General features: G+C 41.4%; 1 protein-coding gene across 7 annotated transcripts in view; it reads right to left on the bottom strand.

The window, feature by feature from the left end:
• The window catches only part of NRG3 (neuregulin 3), a 1,236,567-nt gene that overhangs the window by 712,719 nt on the left and 509,611 nt on the right, over positions 1 to 14,237 (bottom strand). The gene's annotated exons all lie outside the window — the stretch shown is intronic.

Raw genomic sequence — 14,237 nt, 5'->3', positions numbered from 1 at the left:
TGACCTTACTAACTAGACAGACAGGATGAACCCCTCAGTGCCTGATAAAAACACAATTGAGTATGACCATTTTATACAGTGAATGTTTATGTTCCCACAAAATTCATATATTGAAACCCAGTGATGGAATTAGGAGGTGGGGCCTTTGGGAGGTGAGTAGATCTTGAATGGGATTAATGCTCTTATAAAATAGACATCTCCTTCACCCATTCCAGTCATATGAAGACACAGCAAGAAAATAGCCCTCTACAAACTAGGAAGTCCTAACCAGACACTGAATCCATGGGCATCTTGATCTTAGACTTTCCAGCATCCATAACTACGAGAAAGAAATTTCTGTTGTTTTTACGCCACCGTGTCCGTGGTATTCTGTTAGAGCAGGTAAGGCTAAAACAATTACTGGATTCAATTGTCTTATTTTTCCACAAGATTTTAACAATTGGAATCACTCTAGACAAGTTCCATCAGTGGATACATTAACAGCAAAAGCTGTATGACCCTACAATCAAAAACCTCAAATTAGCTTTCATTAATTTCAGTGTTGAGAAACATGTTGTATTAAAGGATTGAATACAATCCTTTTAGTGTATTTATTTTATTGTTCTGCAATGTCATTAAACATCTGATCAATGTACATATACTGTGACTCTTCTATGGATACCAATGTCATTTTCTGTGTTTTATTTTTTAGTTACAGCTGTAATTTGCTAATAGCTAAGGCAATTATTCTTTCACTTTCTCCTTTTATTATGTAATTAAAATGCAAATGTTCCAAATTCTGAAACAGAATCTCAAATGTAAAGAATGTTTCTGGTAAATATTTAACAGGACTAAATTAATGTCATTTTTTTTAGCATTATCTTATATGTGCTTTTTAAAAATCATAATCATTTACATTTTAAAGTAAGTTATATCTCTATATCCGGAGAAAGTAATGGCACCCCACTCCAGTACTCTTGCCTGCAAAATCCCATGGACGGAGGAGCCTGGTGGGCAGCAGTCCATGGGGTCGCACAGAGTCGGACACAACTGAGCGACTTCACTTCCACTTTTCACTTTCATGCATTGGAGAAGGAAATGGCAACCCACTCCAATGTTCTTGCCTGGAGAATCCCAGGGATGGGGAAGCCTGGTGGGCTGCTGTCTATGGGGTCGCACAGAGTCAGACGCGACTGAAGTGACTTAGCAGCAGTAGCATATCTCTATATCAGGTTTCTAAATATGAAACATAATAAGTTTGTGCTTTCTACTGGATGAAGAAATCTGTTAGAGCATGTAGACATTCTTGTCTCAGAATTTCAAGCAACTGAAATATTAGCACCAATTTCATTGCAACATTCAAGAAAAAAAAATGTATGTGAAAAGTCAAAGATGAATACATGATTCAGCATGTAAGCTCTTAATTTCCTTTATATGTGTGTGTTTAGTCGCTAAGTCGTGTCTGACTCTTTGCTACCCCATGGACTGTAACCTGCCAGGCTCTTCTGTCTTTGGGATTTTCCAAGCAAGAATACTGGAATGAGTGCCATTTCCCTCTGCACAGGATCTTCCCGACCCAGGGATCAAATCCGCACCTCCTGCATTGGCAAGCAGATTCTTTAACACTGAGCCACCTGGGAAGCCTTCCATTGCATAGATATAGATTAATAATAATGTTCAACAACAGCAAGGGCCATTGTACCAGCTTGCTAACTGGAGGTCACAATGAGCCTCTTTCTGCCCATCATCCAAATACAGGGGAGAGTTATTACACAGAAAGAAAATTTACTCATATTCTCCCAACACCTAAAAGGCCTCAATGAGCCCCTTTCCCACAGGAATAACTCCAAATTCCTAAGAAGAGCAAAGAAACGCATAGGCCATGTAGAATTTTGCCTGACTAACCTCATCTTGCATCCTAAAACATACAACCTCATTTCCAACTCTTATCCTATTTCCCCAATACCAGAACTATAACACTGATGCTTTTTCCTGGGCCATCTTTTGGTTTGTTGGAAAACATCCAGAAATCCTTCAGAGCTTGTGTCATCTTCCCTTTGTGTCCCTCAGCACCTTTGATTGTTCGCATCACTGTATTCAATGCTGAAAGTAGCCACTTGTTTACACATTTATCTGTTTCTTTGTCCTGAGTTCCTTGAGGTCAGAGGTTGAGCCTTAATCAGAATTAGTGCTCAGTAAAAAATGTCTTCAATAAATCTGACAACTTTAATATCACTAAGGTTTAAGTGCCACTGGCAAAAGATATGATCATAAAAGATACAATTATCATATAAAAAGTAATACATATCTTACAATAAAAAGACATAATTTAACATTAATTTTATCATTCTAGTATACTCATTTTAATACTAATAAATATTGCAAAAAAACTGCCTTCAGATTCACACAGACCCCCACTCATACTATTCATATACCATGAGCTTTGAAAAATCCACTTCTAATCTTTTCTTAGTGTTACAATGGGAACTTTTTCTACTTCAAAATATCTGCCTGTTAACATACTTTGGCTTGCATTAAAGGCTCTGCAAAAGACTTTTTTGGTTTGTTTTTCAGGAGATCTCCTCTACAGGGAAGATTTGTTATTCCAGACAGTTTGTGATAAACAGTTACGCAGAATCAATTTCTCTTTCTATGGGAATATTTAGGATTCAAGAGCTCTGAGCCAAAAATTCATTATGAACCACCACACAGCTGACTGCTACTCTGCTGAAGTATATTAATTCATGATCAGTTAGTTAAGTTTTCCTTTAATTTCTTATTATCTATTTATTGATTTCACTGATCTTTCCTCTAAGAACAGCTTTTCATTAACATAACCTACAGGATAAAAAGTGAGATCCTTATTTTACAATCAGTGGTTTTAACAGGCTACAGACTCCACGAGCAATACAATGGCAAAGCAATTACAATCAATTAGTTTCCATCTGACAACTACTGTCTCCAGTGGTTACCGCCCAATTCTGCCAACCGCTTTTACCATTACGTTACCATCCATCAATACAACACAAAGGATCAGAACCAATAAAATACCTCTGCAAACATCTGAGGTGGGAGAGGACAGAAATGTCAGTTATAACGTGCCCTCACATTTTCTATTTTCATAGCTTAGAGAATCTGAAGTTTGAGCAAGCTCCAGGAGACGGTGAAGGGCAGAAAAGCCTGGCATGCTGCAGTCCATGGGGTCACAAAGAATTGGACACAACTGAACGACCAAACAACAACAACATACACTTATTCCTCACCGTGATTTGACTAGATTCTAAAAAGCATTAAGTATTTTAAATAATTTGATACACAATAGAACACTAGGCTTGATCCTTGTATAGATAAACGAAATGCAGATGTCAGTAAATTTGAAATCGTAACAATTCACCTATGCGTTTCACTATATAGTACCCATATCGCACTGCTGCTGCTGCTAAGTCACTTCAGTCACATCCGACTCTGTGCGACCCCAGAGACGGCAGCCCACCAGGCTCCGCCGTCCCTGGGATTCTCCAGGCAAGAACACTGGAGTGGGTTGCCAATGCAGGAAAGTGAAAAGTGAAAGTGAAGTCGCTCAGTCGTGTCCGACTCTTAGCGACCCCATGGACTGCAGCCCACCAAGCTCCTCCGTCCATGGGATTTTCCAAGCAAGAGTACTGGAGTGGGGTGCCATTGCCTTCTCCGCCATATAGCACTAGTCTCCTAAAATAACAGAGGTGTTGGGAAAGGTAAATCAAATTCACCGTAAGGTGAAATTTTATACTTGTAAGGCATCATACCAAATATGTGGGTGGAAAGATAGAAGATTTCCTTAATGATATCACTGGCTTCTATGCTTTCTCTTAAGATCACCTACATACTTTGGTAAAGTAAATCATATGTATACTATGTCTAAATCACTGTTAGGCTTTCTATTACTTATGAACAAACATAGTCCAACAAAGAGACAGTAGCAATTTGGATGATACCCTCTGATATTTATAGCTATGCTTATAAGTATATACATATATGTAAGCTCAGTCACTCAGTTGTGTCTGAATCTTTGCAACCCCATGGACTATAGCCCCCCAAACTCTTCTGTCCATGGAATTTTCCAGGCAATCATATTGGAGTGGCTTGCCATTTCCTTCTCTAGGGGATCTGCCCAACCCAGGGATCCAACTCCCAAATCCTCTGCCCCCTGCATTGGCAAGTGGATCCTTTACCACCGTGCCCCCTCCATATATGTAGCACACACATATGGAAGCTCATCCATATAGGTTTACATTTGTTTTTGACATATTAAGTACATTACAAACATAAGATAGATAGCTGCAGTATATGGTACTATTTTGTCATATTTTAAAAGTTCAAAAGTACATCTTCTCTTTCTAGGAATGATATCTGATAAATAAAATTGTTACAGAGTTCTCTTTGTCTTCAAAAAATTACCAGGGTAAAGGTCCAAGCAAGTAAACCAAAAGGGATCAAATATTTCCATAAATTTGGATTTGTCTTCCAAGATGCTCCCTTACTCCAAAGTACCTCCAAGACTCTCCCTTACGCCAGAGTACTTTCTCTCTCCCACATTAGCTCATGAACTCCACATCTTACTGGACCAGGAGCTTGCATAGAAGTTCTTCACATCTCTGATCCACAGCCCTACAGATGGCCTGGGGCTTCCCTTGTGGCTTAGCTGGTAAAGAATCCGCCTGCAATGCGGGTGACCTGGGTTCGATCCCTGGGTTGGGAAGATCCCCTAGAGAAGGAAAAGGCTACCCACTCCAGTATTCTAGCCTGGAGAATTCCATGGACTGTATAGTCCATGGGGTCACAGAGAGTTGGACACGACTGAGTGACTTTCACTTCACTTCACAGATGGCCTGACACAGGTGCACACAATAGTTGTTTATAGAAGAATGATCTTTTTATAACACGAGTGTTTTTCTAAATGTTCTATATAGTCAAGTGTATACACTTTGTTATCATCATAAAAGAAAAATTCTAAACGAATAAATGTTTAGAAGTTAGGAAATGAGAAGAGTTCCAAAAGCAATTTAAGTAAAGTGCTTAGAATTTTATAAGAGCAGAAAATCAACTCCACAGACTGGAAGCAAAGACAGGAGGAAAAAATAAGTAGGAAAAATATTCTGAAAGAGCATGAAGGTCCCTTGAACTGCAAGGAGATCAAACCAGTTAATTTTAAAGGAAATCAACCCTGAATATTCATTGGAAGGACTGATGCTGAAGCTGAAACTCCAATACTTTGGTCACCTGATGCAAAGAACTGACTCATTGGAAAAGACCCTGATGCTGGGAAAGATTGAAGGCAGGAGAAGGGGACAACAGAGAATGAAATGGTTGGATGGCATCACCGACTCGACGGGCATGAGTTTGAGCAAGCTCCAGCAGTTGGTGATGGAAAAGGAAGCCTGGCGTGCTACAGCCCATGGGGTTGCAAAGAGTTGGACATAACTGAGCGACTGAACTGAAGGCTTAAGATGAATGGAGATGGTAGTAAGGATGGGGGTTCCAAGCACCTGAGCCAAGTTCAAGGTCTCAGGTCAAGGATGTGTGGTTGCTAATTTGATAAATAGCGCCCATTCACTTGGGACCACAAAGGCTATACAACTATCCAGACATTCACATGGCATTTTTTTTTATGTAGTCAATGTGTTTTCCTTTATTTTTATGGGTTTTGGTCTCTTTGGAGATCAGGAAGAATATTTTGCTTTTAAGTTCTGTATTCTTTCCACATCACATAGCATACATAGTAAGCAATCGGTACGGTAATTAAATGCACAGTGGGAAATGGTGGTGGTTAATTCATTAAAGGCAAAATGGGAAGAAAATGTAAGGCTGGAAGACAGAAATCCCAGCAGATTTTGCAATGAAAGTTAATTTATTAATGAATTAAAACAATGACTGGTTTTCTCCCCTAAGTACTAACTTGAACCTGAATATTACTTATGAAGGTTTTCTCTTTTGCCAGCACAACACTGCATACTGTGGGAACACAGATTTTGTTGCAGGAACAAGAGTGCTAAATGGGCTATTACAGATAATAATTGTAGCAGATAATCAGAGAAAGGGAGAGCTTAATTCATGTTGTAGTTATCTCTAAAGGCTTCCCAAAGGGTTGGCATTGGAGCTACGTCTTGAATGGGCATGATTTAATTGGCAGAGGAAAATGAATTCTAGATAGGAAGAGCAGAAAGACCTGAGGAAGAGAGTGACAAGGCATAGCTTAGACCCTAAATCCATCTTCCCATGCCTGACTTGCAAATGTCAGATTCATGAAGCACTTTCCTCCTTTCCCTACTAAGTTCATGACATGACAATTCTCTAAGAAAAATTAGAATCTGGTGACACAATCTACCAGATTTAGTATTAGCAAAATACCTTTACAGTCTAGAAGCCATTTAAATATGGTTGTCGACTCTGGCAAGGTCTTCCATGGATGGAAGCTGTGTAAATGAGACATGTTGCCATACATTAAAATCCTCTCTAGAATCTGCCACTTACCAGGCTCCCAGGAAGGCACACTGGATGAAACTGAGTTATAAAGTATTAACGGTCAAGGAAAATTGCAAGAAGAATGCAGTGGTGTTTGAAAGGGAAACAAACCATTCCTCAGCTGGTGAAAAGCAAAGATAGCTTTCTCCCTGCTGCCAAATATCAGACAATTGTTCACTTTGTTGGCGTGGGAGAATATGGGAGTGTTGGGCAAGGAATTTAAAAGTTCAGTTGAGTCACGGTGCTGCTGTGAGAACTGACAGTTCCTGAGGAATCCCAGAGCCATCAATTCTGGCAAAAAAAAAAATGTAGAAAGGACTCATACCAAACCTGTGTGACACACCTGGGCCAACTTTCAGCTTGAAATATTGTTTTTAAAAACTGTATTAAGTTAAATAAACCTACACAGGACATAGTTTATTCAATGATAATGCATTTATTGGGGATTTTATTTACAGGGTAAATAAATGCTATTTAGGTAAAAAAAATTTATAGGGTAAATGCATTTATAGGGTAAATGCAGCATTTACCCTAAAGCTGAATATATTCCCTTCTACATGTACATATACACATACCTATACAAACTGCATTCAGTCACAATAGTTAAAAAAAATACCAGTGAGTAAAAGAGACACAGATGTAAAGAACATACTTTAGGACTATGTGGGAGAAGGCGAGGGTGGGATGGTTTGAGAGAATAGCATTGAAACATGTATTTTACCATATGTGAAATAGATGACCAGTGCAAGTTCGATACATGAAGCAGGGCACTCAAAGCTGGTGCTCTGGGATAACCCAGAGGGATGGGATGGGGAGAGAAGTGGAAGCGCAGTTGAGGTGGGGGACACATGTCCACCCATGGCTGATTCATGTCGATGTGTGGCAAAAACCACAATATTGTAATTAGCCTCCAATTAAAATAAATTTTTAAAAAGTTAAACTGAGACGCATAAAAAGAAATACTAGCTGGTGTCACTGGAGCACCATCCCTCTGCTCCCCACATCAACCTATAAAATTATTCAGTCTATGTCACTAGCAATCTCTAAATCCAATAGATTTTTTTAAAGTTTTATCCCCCCTCATCTTGCTTGAACTCTCAGAAGCATCCAATACTCTGTCACTCCCATATTCATGAAAAACCTTTCATTGGCTCCTACTATTACATAATGCTGATCTTCCCCTTTCTTCTTGGTTTCTGTCACCTAATTTCTATTTAAAGTAGATTACTTAGGGAATAGTTTTTAAATAACACTAACATATACTCCAGTGGGACACTAAGCATTTTCCTTTAGCTATCTTTTGGCCTTAAGATAACACTATGAATTTATGCTACTACTTACCATCCTCATTTTATAAATGGGGAAATTAAATCTTAGAGATTTATGTCCTTCACCCAATATCACATGGTTCTGAGCTGGAAGCTTCTGGATTCGACCAACACAGTCTGACTTGTTCCACTAGACTGCTTCCCAGGAACCGCTTCTTTTTCCTTTTTTTGGCAGGATGGTGGGGGAAAATCAACTTTTACTTGTTTCTAGGTGAGGGCTCCTCTGGGCGTGGTCCTTAGACCAGCAGCATCGGCATTATCTGAGAGTATATGAGCAATGATAACCCATGAGCCCGATTCCAGACCTACTGCATCGTAAACTCTAGAGGCGAGTGGTGAGTTGCTGCTTACCAAGCTCTCCAGATAATTTGCATACACTCTAAACTCTGAGAACAGCTGTCTTGGGTGATCCTGCCTGATATCATCTGCATGACAATAACTCTCAAAGTTACACCTGAGTTCAATCTGCCATCCTGCAGGCTTTCCTGGGCTCAATCTGCCTACCTCTCCCGTCCTGATGGGTATCCTAAAGACTCCTACAAATTAACTGGTAGAAAACTAAACCCTTGTTCTTCCCCCACAACCCTATTCTTCCTTCAGGATTCTAAATCACAACTAATGTCGCACTGTTGCTTCGCTTGGGCAGGCCAGAAGTCCATCCTCCGACCCTCCACATGAATCATCAAATATCAGTGGGTGATTCTACTTCCTAAGCATCTCCAGAATCTACCACATCTTTCCACCTTATCTCACCTGGAATATTCATTATAAGCCTACTGTATACCTGCTTGTCACCCTAAAATGAATTACCCACATTACAATCAGCTTGCATAATGTGTATACAACACATAATGCAAAAAAAAAAAAACAAAAAACAAAAAACTTCTGGAAAATGATTTAGTGGCTATCCCTAGCTCTTATTAAGATAATCAAAATCCTTCTAAGCCCTTGTCTGTTTCTGTCCTCACCTCATACATAATACCTGCCCGCCTTTTCAGTACACTGGCAACAGCTATTTGGCCGATTCCTCACCCCCTGAAACCTTTGCACAGGCTCCTCTCTGCAAGGGGCTACCCTGCACCCCACAGACTCTCACAGTAATCTATAGATTCCATCCAGAGCACGTATTATGAGACACCAGAATATACAGCAAAAAAATAAATAAACTCCCATTAGCTAGTTCTTCTCTACAAAACCCCTCAGGTTTTATCGCCAAGCACAGGGCTCTTCTCATGGGTGATTCCCTCATTTAGGTCAGGGCCCTACTCCCCTCATTTTCCTTTCTTTGTCGTTCACTCTTTCAAGCAGACAATATCCTCCCACCAACCCTGAATTGGAGATTTTTACCTTAGAGATGAGGAGTTTAAAATCCCCATAGAGACTTAATTCTTTCTAAAAACAGCCTGGATGGGGAGTTTGAACTGTACAGCAACTACCCCAAGGGCTGAGTTAACCTTCAGAAAAACAGGGGCCATCTTACCACGAACACATCGCTTAAAAACCCAGGACAGAAGAGGATTTATCACTGACAAAGAGCAGCAGTCACTTCCTCTCGTGGGTCAGAAGACGGAGATATTCGGAAGATTTTTTGTAGAGCGGCCTTGTGTCCCTCTGGTACCAAGTAAAGTCACAGGGTAGCTGACTGGAATACCACATTTACTCTTTTGGAAACATCGCAGACTGGCTGCCAGCAGGACCGCTTCCCACTTTTTCAGACTTCACTTATATGGGAGCAGCAGCATGTAGAGAGAAATCCCCAATACTGTCAGCCCAGGAAAGAACATGGCCCTCTGTAGGTGGTTATCCAATCTTGGTTTCCAGAAGGAAGGAGAACACCGAGGTTAAATCCATGAGGCCTATTGGCGAGGCCTTTCGAGCTTCTCCAGCACAGGACCTCAGCTAATGCTAACTGGTTTCCGAGCTGGGCCTCTCTTCCAAATCAGGCGCATTGAAGTATTTAAATGAGGGGCCAGTTTAGCCCTCAATTACCCAGCTCTCCTTCTATACCATGCCCACTCCCTAAACAACCCTGTGGGATTGATTTTCCTTGTAAGGATGACTTTCAAATTGGGAAGTGTTCATTCTCTATGATATCTTTATCTCCCTGAAGCACTTTTATGTGATGTACAGTGGGTGAGAGCCTCTTGGTCCTGTAGCAAGACCTCTGGTTTACTCTCCCTGTGCTCCTGCGAGAGTGCTCTGCTCAGTCAACAGGTGACACACCCACCTGATAGCATGCCCTGCTGCTGCTGCTGCTGCCGCCAAGTCACATCAGTCGGTTCCGACTTTGTGCAACCCCATAGACAGCAGCCCACCAGGCTCCCCCGTCCCTGGGATTCTCCAGGCAAGAACACTGGAGTGGGTTGCCATTTCCTTCTCCAATGCATGCAAGAGAAAAGTGAAAGTGAAGTTGCTCAGTCGTGTCCAACTCTTTGCAACCCCATGGACTGCAGTCTACCAGGCTCCTCCACCCATGGGATTTTCCAGGCAAGAGTACTGGAGTGGGGTGCCATTGCCTTCTCTGATAGCATGCCCTAGCTGCCTAAAATCCCCTGGTGATCTCATTAACAAGTGCTTCGCACTCCTGCAATTCCCCACATAAGCCAAACACAAAAGGCTTCCTGAGACTTCACTTACCCATGTTCCTCTCACATTCCCTGGGCTGCAAGAACACTGGAACAGATCAGGCCTTTTACGAATTTGTGACTTTATATACGCTATTCTTTTGACCTATACACAGACAATAGGTCTTCATCTGGCAAAACATTTCTCACTATTTAAAATCTATGTAAAATGTGAGTTCCTACTGAACCTTTCTCCAGATCTCTCAGGATACAAGTATTTGAAATTCCAATAACACTTCATTTCTCCCTCTAATTCATGAATAATTCCTGAACTACAATTCAACTGTTTACATATCTACCATACTTTTTTTCCCAAACCAGTCTCCAAGCTCCTGTGGACCTGGCAAGGTCATCTCTAAATCCTTATCATTTATCCCAGGACCTGACATATAGTAGATGCTTAATGTATGCTTTCAGAGTGAATAAGTATTTTAATGGCTATAAAAGTGAGGATTATACCAACATCAGAGACACACACATACCTTCAGCATGATAAGGTAAACACCACCTTGTAACACTGTACCATAATAATGTTCTTGAAGCTAAATGGTGAAAAATATATCTATGCCTATGTGAATGTACCTGAGGCTGATTGCTAATAATCAGAGTTTATTTTTTTAATGTTCATTGGTTTCAGGTGAAAAATAGTTTATTGTTTCTCAATAAATAGTTGTATGTTTGTTTATTCAAGAACTTTCTCCTAATTTCAAATTTCTTGCCTGTCAAGTATACACAGATGTGATATTTAAAATATTTAATAAGCAGTATGGAGATGACAAGTCTAATCAGAATAAATCAATTCATAGATAGAGCAGGGTCCTTTGGGGGCCAGATCATAACTCTTTGGTTTCTGCAATAATAAGTGAGGAAGTTTAGGTACTCTGTGCAGGTCATACTGGATGTCATGGAGAGGTTTTCTTCAGGGGAATAGGAGCAGTGGTGATTTACCAAGTAGAATAAAATCACTGTGGAACTTTAACAGTCAATATAACTAACGAAGCACACTGCTATATATCAGACCCTCTCATGGTCTGCTGCTGCTGCTGCTGCTAAGTCGCTTCAGTCGTGTCTGACTCTGTGCGACCCCATAGACGGCAGCCCACAAGGCTCCCCAGTCTCTGGGATTCTCCAGGCAAGAACACTGGAGTGGGTTGCCATTTCCTTCTCCAATGCATGCAAGTGAAAAGTGAAAGTGAAGTCGCTCAGTCGTGTCCGGCTCTTTGCGAGCCCATGGACTACAGCCCACCAGGCTCCTCCGCCCATGGGATTTTCCAGGCAAGAGTACTGGAGTGGAGTGCCCATCACCTTCTCCATCTCATGGTCTAGACCTGTCTTTAGCTCTTATAGGTACACCACTTGAAACCAGACAGTCTTATAGCATAACAGAGACCTTAGAAGTTAACACATAATAATAATGTTTGGAATAAACCTATTAATCAGATATAAATATTTTGCAGAAGGGAAACTGAAGCATAGAGGGATCATGCAATATGCTCAGAATTTCACAGCTAGTAAATGGAAAGGCAAAATTAAAACCCAGAGAAGCCCAACTCCACAGTGAGCATCCTTCAATTCTCTGCAGCTCACCTGCTGAGTCCCAGACTCTTTTAAGATGTGTGTAGTCAAGGCTCTTCTTGCCAAATGCTGTTAGTCACTTTATTACGAATCAATGTAAGGACATTAGGAAGTGATATTTTTCAGGAATCCATTCATCTTCTCCCCATCCACCCTACAGCCATTTTTCTGAGCACATACTGAAACTGTAAGAAAAGTATTGGAAGATGGTAGGTGGGTATAAAACCTAAAATAAAGACAGTGCTTGACACTGGGAGTTTCTATTTCTCTCACATTTCCTTTACATGCTATTGCGGCTTTGAAATCATGTCTAAACATTGACATGATTCTTCAGATTCTTTCATAAAAATGAACGTCATTCACTTTACTTATTTAAAATCTTTCCCTTTCTAAAAATCTTAGATTTTATTCAGATCCTTTTGGTTAATGTTCAGAAATCCAAGCACTTCCTTCTCTGTATGGATCATGAAGAAGGCATAGACAGTACAGACATGGGCCCTACAGGTCTAGGTCTGAATCCCTGCTTAAGCATTTGCAGACTATGTCAAGTTGTCAGGGCAGAAGCAGAAAAATAAATGTAAGAGTCCAAAGAGAGAACACCAGTGTCTTTGAGCGCCACACTCCTTTCTGTGTAAGAATCTCTTGGAAAGTGAGTTCAGATGATAACTAGTCTTAACCTTAATGTTGTCTTTGCATAGGAAACATGTTACATCCACTGTGTGCTTAACTAGAATCCATTGAGAGATGATTAGAAGCATCATTTTACTCTCAGTTTCTTTAAGTCTAGAATTTTTAGATTCCACATAAAAGTGATATTATATCAGTTCAGTTCAGTCACTCAGTCATGTCTGACTCTTTGCGACCCCATGAATCTCAGTGCGCCAGGCCTCCCTGTCCATCACCAACTCCCAGAGTTCACTCAAACTCATGTCCACCGAGTCAGTGATGCCATCCAGCCATCTCATCCTCTGTCATCCCCTTCTCCTCCTGCCCCCAATCCCTCCCAGCATCAGAGTCTTTTCCAATGAGTCAACTCTTCGCATTAGGTGGCCAAAGTACTGGAGTTTCAGCTTCAGCATTGGTCCTTCCAATGAACACCCAATGATCTCCTTTGGGATGGACTGGTGGATCTCCTTGCAGATATTATATAGTATTTGTCTTTTCCTAACTTATCTCACTTAGCTTGGTACTCTCAATCCTGACCCTACCCCAGCCACCACCTCCATCCTTGGGATCTTCCCTGTAATTCTGGGTGTGAAAAAAAGTCTATCAAGAGGAGTTCCCCAAATGGCACTGGTGAACCTATTTTCAGGGCAGGAATAGAAATGCAGATGTAAAGAACAGACGTATGGACACAGCGGGGGAAGGAGGAGTACAGTGAGTGAAAGTCGTCCAGTCTTGTCCAACTCTTTAGGACCCCATGGACTGTAGCCTGCCAAGTTCCTCTGTCCATGGAATTCTCTAGGCCAGAATACTGGAGTGGGTAGCCCATCCCTCCTCCAGGGGATCTTCCAAACTTAGGGATTGAACCCAGGTCTCCCGCATTGCAGGCGGATTCTTTACTGTGTGAACCACAAGGGAAGCCCAAGAATACTGGAGTGGGTAGCCTACCCCTCTTCCAGTAGATCTTCCCAACTCAGGAGTCAAATCAGGGTCTCTTGCCTTGCAGGAGGCTTCTTTACCAGCTGAGCTAGCAGGGAAGCCCGGGGGAAGGAGAGGGTGGGATGAATTGACTAAGCATCACTGACAATATATACACTACCATATGTAAAATAGATAGCTAGTAGGAAGCTAGGGAAAGTTGCTATATAGCATAGGCAGCTCCGGAGAAGGCAATGGCACCCCACTCCAGTACTCTTGCCTGCAAAATCCCATGGACAGAGGAGCCTGGTGGGCTGTAGTCCATGGGGTCGCTAAGAGTCGGACACAACTGAGCAACTTCACTTTCACTTTTCACTTGCATGCATTGGAGAAGGAAATGGCAACCCACTCCAGTGTTCTTGCCTGGAGAATCCCAGGGACGGGCGAGCCTGGTGGGCTGCCATCTATGGGGTTGCACAGAGTCGGACACGACTGAAGCGACTTAGCAGCAGCAGCATAGGGAGCTCAGCTGGTACTCTGTGATGACCTAGAGGGGTTGGATGGGGAGTTGGGAGGGAGGCTGAAGAAGGAAGGGATTATATGTATACTTACAGCCAATTCACATTGTTCAACACAATATCATAAAGCA

Source organism: Bubalus bubalis, chromosome 4 (genome assembly GCF_019923935.1).
Source record: "Bubalus bubalis isolate 160015118507 breed Murrah chromosome 4, NDDB_SH_1, whole genome shotgun sequence".
NCBI classification, from domain to species: domain Eukaryota; kingdom Metazoa; phylum Chordata; class Mammalia; order Artiodactyla; family Bovidae; genus Bubalus; species Bubalus bubalis.
The sequence above is the reverse complement of the archived record's forward strand: the minus strand, read 5'-3'. Positions and strand labels throughout refer to the sequence as shown.